The sequence below is a fragment of the Carettochelys insculpta genome, chromosome 13 (genome assembly GCF_033958435.1).
Source record: "Carettochelys insculpta isolate YL-2023 chromosome 13, ASM3395843v1, whole genome shotgun sequence".
Taxonomy (NCBI): domain Eukaryota; kingdom Metazoa; phylum Chordata; order Testudines; family Carettochelyidae; genus Carettochelys; species Carettochelys insculpta.
The window spans coordinates 46,032,230-46,048,378 of NC_134149.1; the positions used below are offsets into that span (position 1 = coordinate 46,032,230).

Sequence of the window (16,149 nt, forward strand, 5' to 3'; positions counted from 1 at the left end):
TCAGCAGCCCTGCATAGCTCTTGCCCCAGCACCCAGGCAAAGGGAGAGGAAGCTGCATGGAGAATGACCCCGGGTTCCCCAGGAGGGAAGGAGTGTTTCTGCAGTATCTCAGGGCTGTGAAACACATACCACTGTGAATATCTGAAAATACGTTGCAGCACATGAGCTGCAGGGACAGATGTTTCCTTTTCAAATACTCATTCTTGAGCATGGATGCAGTACAGCTGCCTGCAGGGGTAGTTAGCTGAAGAGCATCCTGGTGACCATGGAGGACTTTAACACGCACAGGCTATTAAAAGCCATTTGGAGGCGTAGCTCTGTGCAGGCCTGGAAACCTGTCAGTAACTCATTTTGCAGCTCTCGACTTGAGCCATTAGGTTGTAAACTCCCCGTTTCCTACAAGGTATGATATACGTTTGACATGGCTCATAATGGGCAAATATTTATGGGGTATTGAATATATGCCATGTATGAATGGATGAGTGGAGCGTAACTCACTCGCTGAGCTGGAAGGGCCTTTCAGTTCCTGGGCACTGTCCAGTTGCTGAGACTATTCCAAGAGAAATGGAAGCTGCCACACTAGCTCATTCCGTTCATTGACATCCTGCTAGAAAGCCCTCGTGCTGCAGGGCCAAGACAGGGAGTCAGCTCTCGCAGCAATGGAAGGACAAAAGGCAGAACTCATTGTTATAGCGGTTAATTGCACGCTAGGGCTGAAGGGTTAATGCTAGATCAGGTGGTCTCAGGCAGCCAGCTTGTTTTCTATGTTGCTGTTCTCTGGAAGTTCAGCCTAACTCAACTCCCATGACTCCTGTTGTCAGCTGTGTGTGCCAGGCTTCACACACAGCTGACAATAGGAATTATGGGAGCTGTAGGGGAACCCTCTCCTGCTACCAGAGTGGCTACTGGCTTCCCTCTGGCACCAGGCCCAAGGGCAGGTACACCTAGCCTCCCTCCTCTCAGACAGGGAGAGCTCCTCCTTTGGCCAGTTGTTAACGCCCCCCCACATGTGATGACGAATTTCACTCTGTGCCTCAGTGGTTCAGCAAACTTCACCCAAGAGCCCGGCGTCCCATTGACCGTGAAAGGCAATTGCCCAGCAGGAGAACTCCTCTGTCCTGCTATGCTCCCAGCATGCAGCAAAGAGCCCTAGAGGCAGCAATGGCCTGACCAACGCCCTGCCGCTCACCAGGCACCTTTTTGGGCTGCTGATGTCAAGGCTTGTCTATTGGCTCTTCTCGGCTATTAGCAGAGCTCTGACAAGAGAAAAAGGAGGGTGCAGTAGTTAGGGCACCAGCCTACTCCTTGGGAGACCTGGGTTCAAGGCCCTGTCGTCTGTAACCTTGGTCAAGTCTCTGAGCACACTCACTCAGATTCCTCACTGATGCTGAAGCTATGGATTGGGGGTGTGAGCATTTTAGAGTTCTCCATGGCCTGGGCCTTGTGTATCTAGCAGACCAGTTTGAGCTCCAAGGTGAAGACTGTGGTCAACAGTGTCACTCCCTGGCCTCCAGGTGACAACTCTAAAAGTTGAGCTGTGGGACAGCAAACTGTTTCTGGGCTAAGCAGCAAAACGAACTCCCCCACAGGTACCCGGCTGGGGTTCCCTGCAGCTGGGACACTCAGGTGACATTTTCCTTTACTTTGGAATCAGTTCTCATGCGAGATTCTCTGAGCAGCTTATACCCCTGGGTGGCTGACACCTCCCACTCTCTGGGTGGTAGGTCTGTCTTACTCTCTCCACTCTACAGCCGTGGAAACAGAGATAGAGGGATTAAAGGCCAAAATCTCTATTAGCAGGTGTAACTCCAGAGCAACTCTGACAAAGCCAATGTATTACCCCAGCTTTACACCAGGGATCAATCTTTGGCACTCAGGGACTTGTCCAGTGTTACCCAGCACAGAGCACAGCACAGAACCCAGAGCCCAGACTGCCAGTCACATGCTGTCATCACTAAACCATGGTGACATTGTGTTGTGAATTCTAGGGGCCGTGTTGCAGATGGGGATCCCAGTATCTCTTCTTTGCTCAGTCTGCTTGTGCCCACTCGACTCCAATAGGCTGTCCCTTCCTTAGCCTTATGGGGTGGGGAGAGCTGCGTGGCTGGGGCTGCCCTGGACACCTTACAATCGCTGTGCCTCTGTAAGCCTAGGTCATGTCCAGCACACTGGGTAGCAGCTGCCACTTTGGCTGGCTGCCCGCTGGCCTGTGCAGTAATTCCACAGGATAAAATATGGCTGTGATGCTGCTAATGAGAGCTCCTTCCCCACACTTCCTCCTTTCAATCTTCCCCCGCCCTCGGCTCTACAGGGTCAATAAGTGACTTGCATTAAGGCAGAGTCTCCATCGGTCCTGTGTGTCTAAAGCAGCCAAGCCTCTTGCAGGGCCTCTGATTAGGCTGTGTTGGGACTGGGGGCTCTGCAGGGAGGGTGGCTCCTCAGTACAGTTTGTGGGATGGAGAGGAACCCCAGCAGCTTCCCCCCCAGAGACTGCAGACCACCTTCGCTCCTGCCCCCCAAGCAGCTCCCCTCTCCCCAAGCTGGCTGCTGGTCCCCCAGACTGTCTGTGCCCTTGCCCTCCCCCCTTTCGCTGTCTCACTCACTCTGTCCATCAGCAGACAGCCGCTATCGATCTGCCTGATCAGCAAACCCGGCTGTTAGCAGCGGCCACTCCCTCCCTTTGTTTGGAGCCCCGAGAGCGACGCACACCCTCCTACCCTTAGCTGCCCCAGCCCTGCCCATCAAGCCAGGACGCTGAGGCCAGGGTGGCATGTAAAAATGCAGCGGTGCCACCTCGGCAAGCATGCCCACAAAGCTGGGCAGTGAGAGCGGCCATGGGGCGAACGCTTCTGCCCTCCTGGACGGAGTTCCACGGTGGCTGCCTGCAGAGGCCTCTCCTTTGCATTCCACCTTGGCCGTTAGTACTCTGAATGGGCTCAGCCGTCTCCGCCTGCCGTGCTGAGGTAGGCCTTCTGGAGGTCTGCTCCCAGATTTGCCTTTGGCAGCTCTGGGAGAATTGCCTCCCCTGTCCGCCCACCCCCTCATGCCTCATCACCCGCACCCTCACTAATTGGATGCCTCTGACTCACCCGGGTTGGTGTCTTTCAAAGCCAGCCCAGGAGGGAACACAGCTGGGTTCGATCATGCTGAATGAACAGGCAACTGCTTCCTCTCCAGCTGAGCTTCCTGGTGAGGGAGCAAGGACCAGAATGATTCATTCAGAGGTTTAGACATTAGGAGAAAGAGAGGAAGTACAAGGACCAGGACTAGACTGTCACTCATCCTGCAGGCGACTGGGAGGCAAAGGCATTCCCCTAAGACTCACTGGAGGGCAGGCAGACGGGAACGCTGGAAGTTCTCACCATTGAACCCAAGGGTGTGGAAGCCAGAGAGGAGTCCGGGGCTCCACCATAGTCTTTGTCAGACATCAAGGCTCCCATACCCTCCTCATAGTATCCCAGGGATTCCATGAACTCTCCATGGTGGGTTTCAGGACTCCTCATAGTGGTGGGAATTCCATTAACTCTTTGGATGAACTGCGGTGAAGCCATAAACTCTTCATCCAGGAAATCTGTAAATCCCTTAAACTCTTTCCCCAGGGAAGTCCTACAAACTCTCCTCTAGACTCCTGTTCTAGCCTCAGTGGCGGGGAAGACGTGGCTGAGGCAATGCACGAGAACATAGATAATTGAGTCTAACCCCCAGGCAACCCTCACATAGAATCCCGTTCTACGTGGAATACTGAGGTGTGCTGCCTCCATCAGAGTTTCCAGAATCTCCAGACCTGTGTTCTGAGGGCGCCTGAGAGCCCCCTCCTGGTGTAACAGGAGGGAGGGAGAACATTGCCCACACAGATGGTAGATTTCGTGGAGATTTACATCAGACTGGGCAGCCAGGAGGATTAGTCTCAGGTTCCCCTTACAGACACAAAGCAGCCAGGAGGAGCAAAGCTGGGTCCAAGCCTCAGTCACCAACCACCTCATGAAGTATTTTGTGTACACAGGGCTGGACAACCAGAGTGCAAAATGCCTATGCTGCCCTCAGCCCAAGCCAGGCAAAGGCCACTGCAGCTCAGGCGGCCTTTCGAGGACACTTGTCTCCCTGCTTGAAAGAAGTCTGCTCTTACCCTGCCGGTTTGGAACACGCCGCCGGTTTAAAGAGGCAAACACCGACATGGCTGGCACAGCAGCCCTTTGGGCAGAGACAATCTCCTCCTTGTAGGGATGTACTGTGCTCAGCGCCACAGGGCACTGGTTCTCACCCGAGCCTCTTCCTGCTACCGTCAGCAGGAAAAAGCCGCCCTGAATGTCGTTTGTACTACCATGCAGCGCGGCTGATTAGGACAGTGCTGGAGTTCTCTTCCTAGCTCTGCCAGGTGATGTGGGGCAAGTCTCACTCCTGTGCCCCCTCACAATCCTCCTCACACCCCACCGCCACTGCCCTCTGTCTTTGCAAGCTGGTGTGGGGTCTGCTACGCAGAGGCTCCCTGTGGCCCAGAGTGAGATGCATGCGGACTGCCAGCCCGCCAGGTGGGGACTGCACCAATGTGCCAGCTTACTTTTTCCATCCGTGTGCGGAACACAGTTTTCTGTGCACTGAGGCATGTCCCAAATCGACCACCTGTGGAGACACAACGTCAATTGTGAGTGCTCTGCTAATCAACTGGGTGACATCTGAGTCTCTCCTGAGTGGCTGCACAAACACCCCGCTTACAAGGAACGCTGGAGTGGTCCCCAGTGAGAATTTACCAGTTGCCCAGGGGATGCAGGATTCTGCCCTCAGGGCCCTTGCTTCACATCCGTTCCCTCGTCCATTCCCACTGAAGTCTGAGCCCAGAGGTCACTGTCCTAGCTGCAAAGCCATTTCCCCTCCCCCATCCTTCCACCACAGCCTTCTCACTGTCACCGCCGCTGTGCCAGGCCCACATTTTTCCCAGCTCCATGTGGGGCTGGCTCAGCGCAGAAGAATGCAGCTCTGCCCAGCTGAGCCGGGACCCTGCTCAGCTCAGAAGCTGAGAGTACCCTGCACGGAGCAGTCCCCAAAGACTCTGCCAGCTGCTCTCATGGGGACCTGGCATGTCATTAACTCACCTTGGCTCTCCCTGCAGTTGTCTCAGCCGAGCTCCCTGCTGGGGGTGAGGGGGGAGTCACAGTGCTGATGGGTGCCAAGGACGTCTAGCTTACAGGGGTGGGGGGCTCCTTCACAGAGAGCCAGATGCTTGTTTTAACCCAATTCTCAACTTTCCTGCTGCTTGTTGTCAGACAGACCTTCTGACTGACGCTTCCCCCTGCTCATTGCCCCCTCTCCCATGAGTGATTCTTATCCTCCAGCCCCCACCCCCGCAAGAAACCAGGCCGCCTCCATACTTCAGCCACGTGTCCCAGGCAGCTGGCTGAGCAGCACACCCAGCATGTGGAGTATTTCTCCAATACACGTACAACATGATGGGGTCAAATTTAGCTATGACAGATCAGGAAAGGGATCTTGGAGTTATAGTGGATAGTTCTCTGAAGACATCCACGCAGTGTGCAGCGGCAGTCAGTAAAGCAAATAGGATGTTAGGAATTATTAAAAAAGGGATAGATAATAAGACAAAAGATATCATACTTCCCCTATATAAAACTATGGTACGCCCACATCTTGAGTACTGCGTGCAGATGTGGTCTTCTCACCTCGAAAAAGATATATTGGCATTAGAAAAGGTTCAGAAAAGGGCAACTAAGATGATTAGGGGTTTGGAACGGGTCCCATATGGGGAGAGGCTAGAGAGACTGGGACTTTTCAGTCTGGAAAAGAGGCGATTGAGGGGCGATATGATAGAGGTATATAAAATCATGAATGGTGTGGAGAAAGTGAATATAGAAAAATTATTTACCTTTTCCCATAATACAAGAACTAGGGGACACCAAATGAAATTGATGGGTAGTAGGTTCAAAACTAGTAAAAGGAAATTTTTCTTCACACAGCGCACAGTCAACCTGTGGAACTCCTTGCCGGAGGAGGCTGTGAAGGCCAGGACTCTATTAGGGTTTAAAAAAGAGCTTGATAAATTTTTGCAGGTTAGGTCCATAGATGGCTATTAGCCAGGGGTAAAGTATGGTGCCCTAGCCTTCATAACAAGGGCAGGAGATGGATGGCAGGAGATAAATCACTTGATCATTGTCTTCTGTTCTCCTTCTCTGGGGCACCTGGCATTGGCCACTGTCGGCAGACGGGATGCTGGGCTGGATGGACCTTTGGTCTGACCCAGTATGGCCATTCTTATGTTCTTATAGCCCTGGGATCTGGCAGTATATGGGACTGGAATATCTGCTACAGCCTCATGGAAGAGCAGGCTTAGCGTGAGTACCCCTCATGGCTAGGCACCAAAGAGCAGATCTGTCCTTATCCAGTACCCCTGCCCACCACCACTCCGGCCTGTGCTGGGCTACCTCTTGTCAGGTTCAGCTGGTCAGCCAGGCCATGTTCAAGTCTCTTCCCTTCCAGGGTGTCATGTCCTAAACAGCCAGCATCCCATGCCCCTCCAGGGCCTCTGCCAGCCCACACCTCTGTCAGCACTCACCCCAGGTCATCAAACCTCAACAGAAATAACTTCTGCCTCCTGCCTGAGTCCCTCGCGGCTTCCTGTTCCTCTGAAGAAAGCTGCTCACCAGGGGTTTCCTCCCTAGAGTCCTGCCTTCGCTCTGGGTGCTCTGCTCCCAACCACCCCAAGGCCACCTCTTTGTGGGGTGGCTCCTCTCAGGCCCACTGCAAGAACCCCTTTTGTCTCAGTGCCCTCCCTGCCCAGGGCCGAGTGAGTGGAACGGGGCCTCAGAGAAGGGCTACGGTAGGTTCTGCTTTGGGCAAGTAGACAGCCAGCAACTTTAGCTTTAGTAGAACACAGGCTACTGGGCTCAATGCCGGTTGAGTGGGTGATAGTCTGGCCTGCGTAATGCAGGTGGTCAGATGAGTTGATTTTTGTAGTCTCTTCGAGCCATAGTTTCCAGGAATGAACCCTTGAGCCACCACTTGGCACGTCGGGGGCTCCTTTACACTGGTGAAAAGCCAGGGGGCATGTGCTGCACTCACACCTCCCTAAGGCTTCGCCCAGGCGCAGGTGACAGAACAGGTAAGGCAATGGCAATCCAGGCCAGTTGTGCTCGACACCGTAAGGCTGTGCCGAGATCAGCTCCCTCCCCTCCTGCACAGGCGCAAACACAAACAGGCCCATGGCCTCCACAGCGCTACGCAGTGATGGGATATCACAGAGAGCAAGCAGGTACAGACCGTCGATAACTATCACTGTTGGACTACACGTCTCGTTTCCTGCAGGCACAATTCTCAGCCGGCTGCTTGCCGGGTGTAACTTTAGCTCTCTCCCTGCCCCCTCCAAGCCGGGGGTGCTGACTCAGGTGCTGCTAATTGAAACAGCACAGCAGTGAGATTGGCAGGGAAACAGCAAATGGCCTGATGGGAACTAAATGTGCTGTTAAAACTCAATTGAATTAAGATATTTCCTCTCTGTGCTTGCCTCTCCCAGAGAGCTCAGCTCCTGCTAACAGCCAGGGCTGCGGCTGCCACCTGGTCTCTTTCACAACTGCTCTGTTTTCCTCTTGCTCTTCAGGGGGCATGAGGTTTGGGTGGGGAACGGGTGTATCTGAGGTCTGACATCCAGCAGACGGCTCAGCACGCTTTGGCATAGGGCCGGTCCCCTGCTGCTTTGCAGGAAGGTAACATCTTTGAATGGCTCTAGCTCCGTCTGGCACTGCGAGGAAACTGCTCAGGGTTACTGCTGAGAAAGGTGTGGGGACCGTGAGGACCTGAGCCAGGCCGTGTCTGGGCAGGTTGCTCAGTGACTGTCTCCTCTGTCAGGTGCAAGGCAGTGGCCACTGTGAATCCCTTCTAGGGGGGTTGTAGTTACGTCCTCTCATCTCAGTACAGGAGCTAGCTACGGGGCCTCATATCAAGGTCACTGTTCATCTTTGCGGAAGCAGGCCCTCGTGTGTGCAGATTCTGTGGTGTACTCCCACGCTAGGGTCAGCCCCAGCGTGTTTGGGAGAGCCATGGGATTCAAGGGTCTACCTGTAGAACCCATACAATCACTGACTTCAGTGAGAGGTCTCCACACAGCACCTTTTGTCCTCGCGTCGGTGGAGGAGTGGAACTGGGAATGATTTGATCAGGCAGGGAGAGCTGCTTGCTGTTTAACTCAGAAAAATCCATAAAACTAAGTGTTGTGTCCTGTGAGAGGACCCGTAGGTGAGCACACAGACGTGCAGGTTTATTACATCCTGTCATTCCTCCAAAGTACCCCTCAGTATCATAAAACCCTTTCAGCGCCTGATTCAATCAGCTGGAAGAACCCAGTGCTGGCACCATTTAATCCTTCTTACCTGTCCTAGGCTAAAAAGAGAACATGGTCATTAATTAGGGCTGTTGTAATACGTAGGAACAAAAACCACTACCTCACAGCACACCAAGTCCTGTAGAGATGCAGTGATGTTTAGCAGAATTCAAAAGACTGGTTTTTCTGCCACTGGCGGACCTCAGGCAAGTGTTTTCATTTGGCTGAGCCTCAGTTTCCCAATCTGTAAAGTGGGGGTAATGAGACTGACCTGCTTGGTAAAGCAGTTGGACAGCTATGAAAAGTGCCATGTAAGAGAAGGCTTTTATGATTAGTGCTCCATTCCCAATTCCCCACAACCACTCAAGCCTACATACACAGAGCATCTCAGCAACGTACAGCACGCCAGCACAGAGTGAGCCAGCCGCGCAGCCTGTCTGAGTGCAGAGGGTGGGGCCAGTCCAGCTGCATTGCTGCTGCACTCTGGACTAAAACCATTGCCTTTGCTTTTATACAGGGCATGCAACGTGAGAGGCAGGTCTTACTCGCGCTCTGTCAGTTGCCGAGAGCTAACAAACTTGCTTTCAATCTTCTGAATGGGCACCCCTTGAGCACCTGCGCCTGCGGAGCAGAGAACCAGATCTGTGTCCCTGGGCTTATGCTGTTGAGTTCCCACCTTCCTGGAAGCAGTGGGCTCAGGCCTTGGACTTCAGCCCTGCGCTGGCAGAGGCACAGGCTCTGGCTGCAGAGCTTCGGGCTTCAGCTTCAGGCACCGGCTGTGCAGCGTTAGGCTCTGTCCGCCAGCCTCGAAGCTTCAGCCCCCTTCTGCCTCCCTCCTCCCATTCCCCACATTCAGACTGTAGTTTGTCCCCACACTTGCCAGGGCTGAGCAAGTCTGCTGTGAACAGCATTACTTGTAGGCTTGTTAGTATCACTGTCCAACTGGCTTCTTAGCTAGCAATAAATAAATGAAAATAGTCTGGACACGTGTTTGTGCATTTTCCCCTAAAGCTAACTAGGTATTCCTGACTCAGAGGGGTAGCCACGTTAGTCTGTTGTGTCACTAAAACTGCAAGCAGCCCTGCAGCACTTCTGAAGAAATGGGTCTTGCGCACGAAAGCTCATTACCTAATAAATAAAAGTGTTCGTCTTTAAGGTGCTACAGGACTGCTTGTTTTGAATATTGTAGGTAAAGTGTGAGAGTGGCCACCAGCAAGACTTGGTGGCTGCACTCGGAGGCCACCAAAAAGTCTGTCCTGAGCAGAACCCCTGACCTAGAGGGTAAAGGGTGCAGCGGGGGTGGGGAACACTGACATTTTGGCCAGGCTCTATTTTACAGTGGGGAGAAGAGACGGGGGAGGGTTAGAAAAGTTCCTGCCTGGCATAAAATTGCTTAGACAGAAGGTCCGAGACTCTGGATAAACCAATGGCGTTTAATTTATTTTTTCAAAATAAAAAACGGAAGGAAGTTAATAAATAATGTAAGCGGGAGAATGCATTAATGAAAGAGAGTGAGAGGGAGGGACAGCAAGGAAGGGCCAGAGAGGAGAAAGAGGGAAGCGAGATTCCTGCCTTTATTGATTGTATATGATTACATTAGGCCTATCAAATATTAATACTACATCCCACAAGAGGTCCTGGTGTGTGCTTTTCCCAGTGCGCCTCGCCTCGGCAATGAAAGCCAACTCCAAGTGAGCAAAGGCTACCTCAGTTCGAGCTTCCTTCCCTCTGTCTCCAGCTGGCAGAAAGCATAGAGAGCACTACTGTCAGCCCTGAGGCCGAGCAGTCTGCACGGGCAGGTGGGTCTGGGGTGCAGATGCAGCACAGGGCTGAGAGGCCAAATCTCCTTTAATTTCTCTGCATTGCTGCACTGTCAGACCCATCTGCCCATTGAGACAGGCACACCCGGAGGCAGGGCTGGTTGCAGACTTCGGATTTGGCCTGTTTTAGGCAGATGGTAATAGGTCAAAGTACTCCACATAAGACAATTATTGCAAACACCACACTCAGCTGGGGAAGTGGTGCTAGAGCTATTGCCATTTGGCGCCAAGCACACAAGCCTGCGCTGCTTGGACTCACAACGTACAACAACAGGACTAGACCCTGTATTTCACCCGTGGGCCAGGTCTCTAGAAGGTGCTGTCACTCACTCAGAGCAAGCAAGTTACAACGGAAGCCCGCCATGGCGTTTGGCTTTGGACAGCGACGTGAAGGTGAACTCTGCTCTGAAAGAACTCAGGAGTTAGTCCAGACTCAAGTCTGCCTCCCACATCTATGGCACAAGAGCAGAGAGAGGGTGGCCTGACACCTTGGGCTGCCCGAAGACAGCTGCATATTCTAGGACCTGTCTAGTGCTAGGCAAGACATGGGTGTGGGGAAGCATGGACTGTGATGGCACATGCTGAGCTGAGCCAGGATAACCAACGTCAGAAGCTGGCCTTCACGGTATAGCACGTAACATGCCCTGAGCCAGATCCTCAGCTAATGCAGCTCTATCGACTTCAGTGAAGCTCCACCGCTGAGGACCTATCTCTGTTTCCTATTGTAGCCCTTTGGCTGCTCCTCCTTCACCAATGTGGCTCTGTCACAGGTTTCTGAACAGTCCTTCCCCTGTTTAAGTGAGCTCTGGGATTATAGAGGGTGCTACAAACCGGGCTTAGCCTGGTGCTTGTGCCAAGGCATTGCACCAGGGAGAGCACTGGGCCCCTGCGCTCCGGGGCCAAATACCGTGTAGGAGAGGCACAGCCTCAGTCCAAACTCTAGCTCTCTGTGAGACAAGCCCCACCTCTTCTCTGTGGCCCAGTCCCCCCAGTGTAGACAGGAGCTGGGAACAGAGGAATTTGGGGCCCTAATACCTCATGTTTGCCCCTCTGTTCTCAGACCTTTGGTGGCCTCCCCGTCAGGCTGGCTGCTGGCCAGTCTCACACAGCAGCGGTGCTGAGGGCAGCGGAGCACTCTGGGGATCGTGGCAGCTGGGCTGTTTCCATATTCACGTTCAAATCGCAGGCCTGGCTTCAAATTGCAGAGATGCCAGTGCAGGCTACGTCTCAGTGACTGACATACCTGAGTGCCCCTCCCCCTCACACAGGGACTTGAACGCAACAGACTGGAAGAGAGGGCAGCATCACCTGCCCCCCCTCGAGACAGGGAACCGAGGCCCAGGCACCAGCATCGAGTACATGGCCTACCCATAGCCACCAAGGCTCTGGCTGGACCAGGAATTGAATCCAAACCACGTAGGGCCCAAGGCAGAGCCCCGGAGAAGCCAGCACCTCCACTGCCAGTCGTCTCTGGGGAGCCTTCTCTAGCCAGGGAGGGCTGGCAGACTCGCAGGCTCCCTTTCTCCTGCCTCACTCAGGCAGCCTCCCCAGTGACCTGGCTGGTAGCAGCTGGGCTTACCCAGCAAGGGCAGCCACCTGCCGGGTGAGCTCTGAGCTGTGAGTGGCACACACGGCATTGGAGCTCTGGAACTCCTGCCCCTTCATGGGAATGATGCAGAAGCAGGTGAGATTCAGCTGCTGTGATGGAGTGAATCTGGTCCAAGCCCCTCCTGGTCTCTGAGCAGGCTGGAGATGCAGAGGCGGCGTCCATGCAGGAGTGCACTGGGGTGCCTTGAGGGATCGTATATGAACCAGATCCACCCAGCTGTCTGCCCAAGTCACAAGCTTCTCCTCTGACTTACCCTGATTCCTGCCTGCCCACCATTGCCCTCTCTCTGTGCCAGCCTCACGCAGGGCAGGAGGAATGCAGACCTCCTCACTCCAAAGCCTGAGGCGCCAGTCAGCCAGGTCTTTCCAGTCCCTCTCTGGGCTTGTGCCAAGGTCCCTGGGCCACCTCTGTCTGCTGCACACCTTGTAGTAGTAGCAGTAGGCATCCTTCAGTCTGCATAGACTATGGATCGCGCCCTTTATAGTTTCAGAGGAATTCATTTACAGCGTCTATTGTGACTATGAAGACCCACACGAGAGTGACAGTCCTTGCTGCATCTCTTGCAGATGTGGTGGGTGTCTGGCAAGTCCTTAGTGTGCTTTCTGTGTGCTCGCTTCTCCTCTGCTAGCTGTCTGATCCTCATCTCGCCCTTCTGAAGGCCCTTGTGTAACCCCTGCCTCCATCTGCCGTGGTCGTCTGCTAGTTCTTCCCAGTTGTCCAGCTCGATGTCTACCTCTCTGAGGTCTCTCTTGCAGACATCTCTGTAGCGCAACTGGGGGCATCCGGGAGGTCTTTTGGCTTCTGTCGAAATACACCTGATTTGTTCAGGGGTTCTCATTCCCCTCCTTGATGCTTTGGGAGTATCGAGGCCTGGGCCTGATTCTGGCCTTGTAGGCTACTTCAGTGCACACCACTTGTATCCTGCATCAGGAGTCTTGTTTCTATTCCAGACTCTGCCACTGGGCGAGCCCCTTCCCCTCTCCGTGCTTCTGTTCCCCCACTTGTGAAATGAGGATGCTGCTGCTGAGCTGTCTTTGCAAAGCTTGTGGCTAAGGGCTCCAGGTGGTTATTTTCTCTGCATGTCTTTCTCCTGCTTAAACTGGAACTTTTGAATCAGCTTCTGCATGCCGCAGACTGGAAAGCTTTCCTGCCCTGTTAGCAGCCGGCACTAAATTATTCATGACCGACAATGAGGAGCTTCAGCCCAATCTATCTTCCCCCGGTAGAATGGGCCGTGATTAGCAAAACAACCAGACTAATAACATTTAAATAAGGAAAATTGCTCCCCCTGCCCCTTCCTGTGGAGTAAGTGAGACAGACACAGGAGATTCACCCTCTGCCTGGCAGAACTACTGCCGAGTTTGTTAATACACTAAACCTGTGTTAAAGCCAAGTCATGGGAGGGAGAAAGGCAGGAGATGAGAGAGAGCATTTTAGCTCAGCTGCTCTGTCCCACCCCAGAGGATACTGCATGGCAGCAGTGTGACGGCCTGCAGAGCGGAGGGTGCTGTGGATAAGTGGAAGACCCTGTGCCAGAGGTGTCTGAAACACATCACACCCCATCGGCATTCCTTCTCCTCATCCTCACAACGCCCTCTAAAGTGGCCGTGCTTCCCAGACGTTCGTAAGTGCTGGGTTCTCCCATCTTTGCTCTTTGATGGTGGTAGCAGGGTGGTATGTGACCTGCCCATCTAGTGGAGGCCTTTTCTGGGGGAAGTTGTGTGTAAGGTCTCCACAGGGCTTTGCACCTGGCTAGAACTAGCCAAAGGCTGACTATTGAAAAAGAAAGAAAATCACCCTGCATTTTTGCTGTTCTGTTCAGGCCATTTCACATGTCCATCCCCTGCTATCTCAGCGCCCGGGGAAGTCACACTCTGGATCCGTATCTGCATCCCAGTTTTACCCCAGCTCGTGCGTTAATTCTCAGCCAATGTAACCGATCCCCAACAGAACCACCTGCCTCCTGCACACTCACAACTGCATTCCAGCCAGGGGTCTAACCACAGCCTCTAGCAGCTCCCAAACGTGAGACATCACTGCAGCATCTTTGCCCACCCACCACATGCGGTGCCCAGGAACTGCCAGCACTGAGACGCTGCTGTATCCCCTCTGGCATATCACTGCACACAGTGCCCAGAACCTCTGGCATCCAGACCTCATTGCATCGCTTCTGCCGGAGCACCACGCAGAACTACCAGTACATCACCCCTACAGCCTCACAGCTCTGGAATCCCCAGTACTGGGACATGACTGCTCTGTCTACCCTTCTGGAAGGACACCACATAGGGGACACTCCAGCAGTGCGTTGCATGTGGTCCGCGTTATCTCGGTGCCATCCCAAACCCGTAGCCTAATGCGCCTTCCAACCCTGGCCGCCCAGTGCCGCAAAAGTCGGTGCAGCTCGAGCCAGCAATGCATTCTCCTGTTACATTAATGAGCATTGTACAGCATGGTGGCAGGAAATGCATTTTCAGTTCATCTGCTACAGCTATTAGCTTACCAGGAAATGGCTGTCTGGCAGGCAGCCAGGGCCTCCTACTCAAAGGGCAGCACACAGCCAGAGGAAGACGGAGAACAAGAGAGCCGCACTGGCCTAATGGACACATTGCTGAGCCACAGTAAATACCTACAGCTGCCCTCGGAGCAGGGGCGGGGGCGCACTGCTGGACAGTTGACTGCAGATGTAAAGGCACACGCAGCAGAGGCCAAGGGACAGCTCCCAGGCTGGCAGTGGAGAGGGGCGCATGGGAGGGGAACGGCAGGTCTGGCTTGTTTCATGGACTCATGGTGAGGGGCAGCCAGGTGTTATGAAGACATCTCACTGAGAACCAGGCACTGAAGAGGAGGAGATCAGAAAACCTCCTCCCACAGCTCAGCAGGTGCTCCTCACCCCATGCCAGTGCAGCTCAATCTGCCATTCAGCTCCTGCTCTTCCAGTCCCAGCCCTGTAGACAACTCTGCCAATGCACCACCCCGGAAGCCCACAGGCAAGGAGCCAGCACTAAGCCCTGCGTGCTGGCGCCAGAGACCCCGCGAGCCCACAGGGATGGAGACGGTCACGGCAGGCTCCGCTACTTACGCACCATCTTAGTGAAGGATGTTGCAGCCAAATGTTACCTTGACCAGACAGAGCTGGCCAGTGGCAAGCAGCACTGGCAGGGCTATTCCAGGCCAGATACTGGCACTACGAGGGATTCTCACCCCACTGCCAGTTATCCTTACAGCACTGGCTGAGCCTGGGACATCTCATTAGTCCCATTTCGCAGACAGGGAGACCAAGGCCCACGGGGGCAAAGCATCCTGTCCAAGCTCAGCTATGACAGGGCTGAGGCTTGAATCCTGGGTCCCCATCAAGCACCCAGAGCATTCTTCCTCCTTGCTAAGGGACCAGCATGTCTGTGACAGGCCAGCCCCCAGCCTCCACTGTTCTGCAGGGCTAGCAAGGTATGGGCCTTTCTCTGGGTCAGTAAAATCAGAAGACACACAAAGAGGCAGCTGTGACAGGTACAGTCACTTGTCATTAGCAGTGGCCAGGCAGTGCCCCGGCACCCTCCACTCAGAGGCACTTCTTTGTGTCTTGCCCTTTGGCCAGGTGACCCCATGTTTCCCCTTCTGGGGAGTGAGGTAATGAAGTTGTTCCAGAACAATCCAAGCAATCTGCTGTCCTCTGGTTGGGCAGTGCCACATCCCCAGGGGGTGGCAGGGAGACCAAGGTCCCAAGGGCTGTCTAAGCAGCACCCAAGGTCTGTGCTCCTATTGCTGCCTGCTTTTCCTCTGAGCCTTCTCTGACTGTTCTTGCTTCCTCCCCTCCTAGCATTTGCCAGCCTACAACTTCCTCCTCCCAGGCACTAACGAGGCACTGACACCTCCCCAGGCCCCCAGCACAGCTTTCTCTAACCAAGGAAGGCCTCCCTCCCCGAGGCCCTTCCCGCTCATGGCCTCTGGACTACATACGGCCCCTTCTGCCCAGCAGAGCCTCATCTAATGAACCCTGCCCCAGCTCCTCCTCCAGGGCAGCCTGGGGAGTTAGCTGGCCCACAGGGTCACTTCACCCTTTCAAGCCTGGCAGGGGGGTGGATACCCCATCACCACGGGGTGAGATTTTTTCCTAGACTAGTTAGCTGAGTACACCTCACCTCTGTGCTAGTCATCAGTCCATATCATAGTGTCTTACGAAGCCGATCACTATCCTCGTTCCTGTGTCACAGGTGGAGAAACTGAGGCACAAGATGGTGAAGAGACTTGCCCCATGATTACCCCGCAGGTTACTTTAATTCCCCTCGCCCCGGCGCTGCCCTCCGCACCGCTGCCTCCCACCTGGCAGCCTGGCGTACCAGCTTGCGCATTGTGCTGGGCCTCCCCAGTCTGCACGGGGGAGACAGGACCAGCGGCCTGAG

General features: G+C 54.2%; 1 long non-coding RNA gene across 1 annotated transcript; it reads right to left on the bottom strand.

The window, feature by feature from the left end:
- Window positions 1-920: 920 nt before the first annotated feature.
- Window positions 921-4,609, bottom strand: LOC142020276 (uncharacterized). Its single transcript, XR_012647341.1, has 3 exons — window positions 4,559-4,609; window positions 3,090-3,186; window positions 921-1,256 (listed from the first exon to the last, which is right to left on the bottom strand). It is a non-coding gene; the product is annotated as an uncharacterized LOC142020276 (long non-coding RNA).
- Window positions 4,610-16,149: the final 11,540 nt, after the last annotated feature.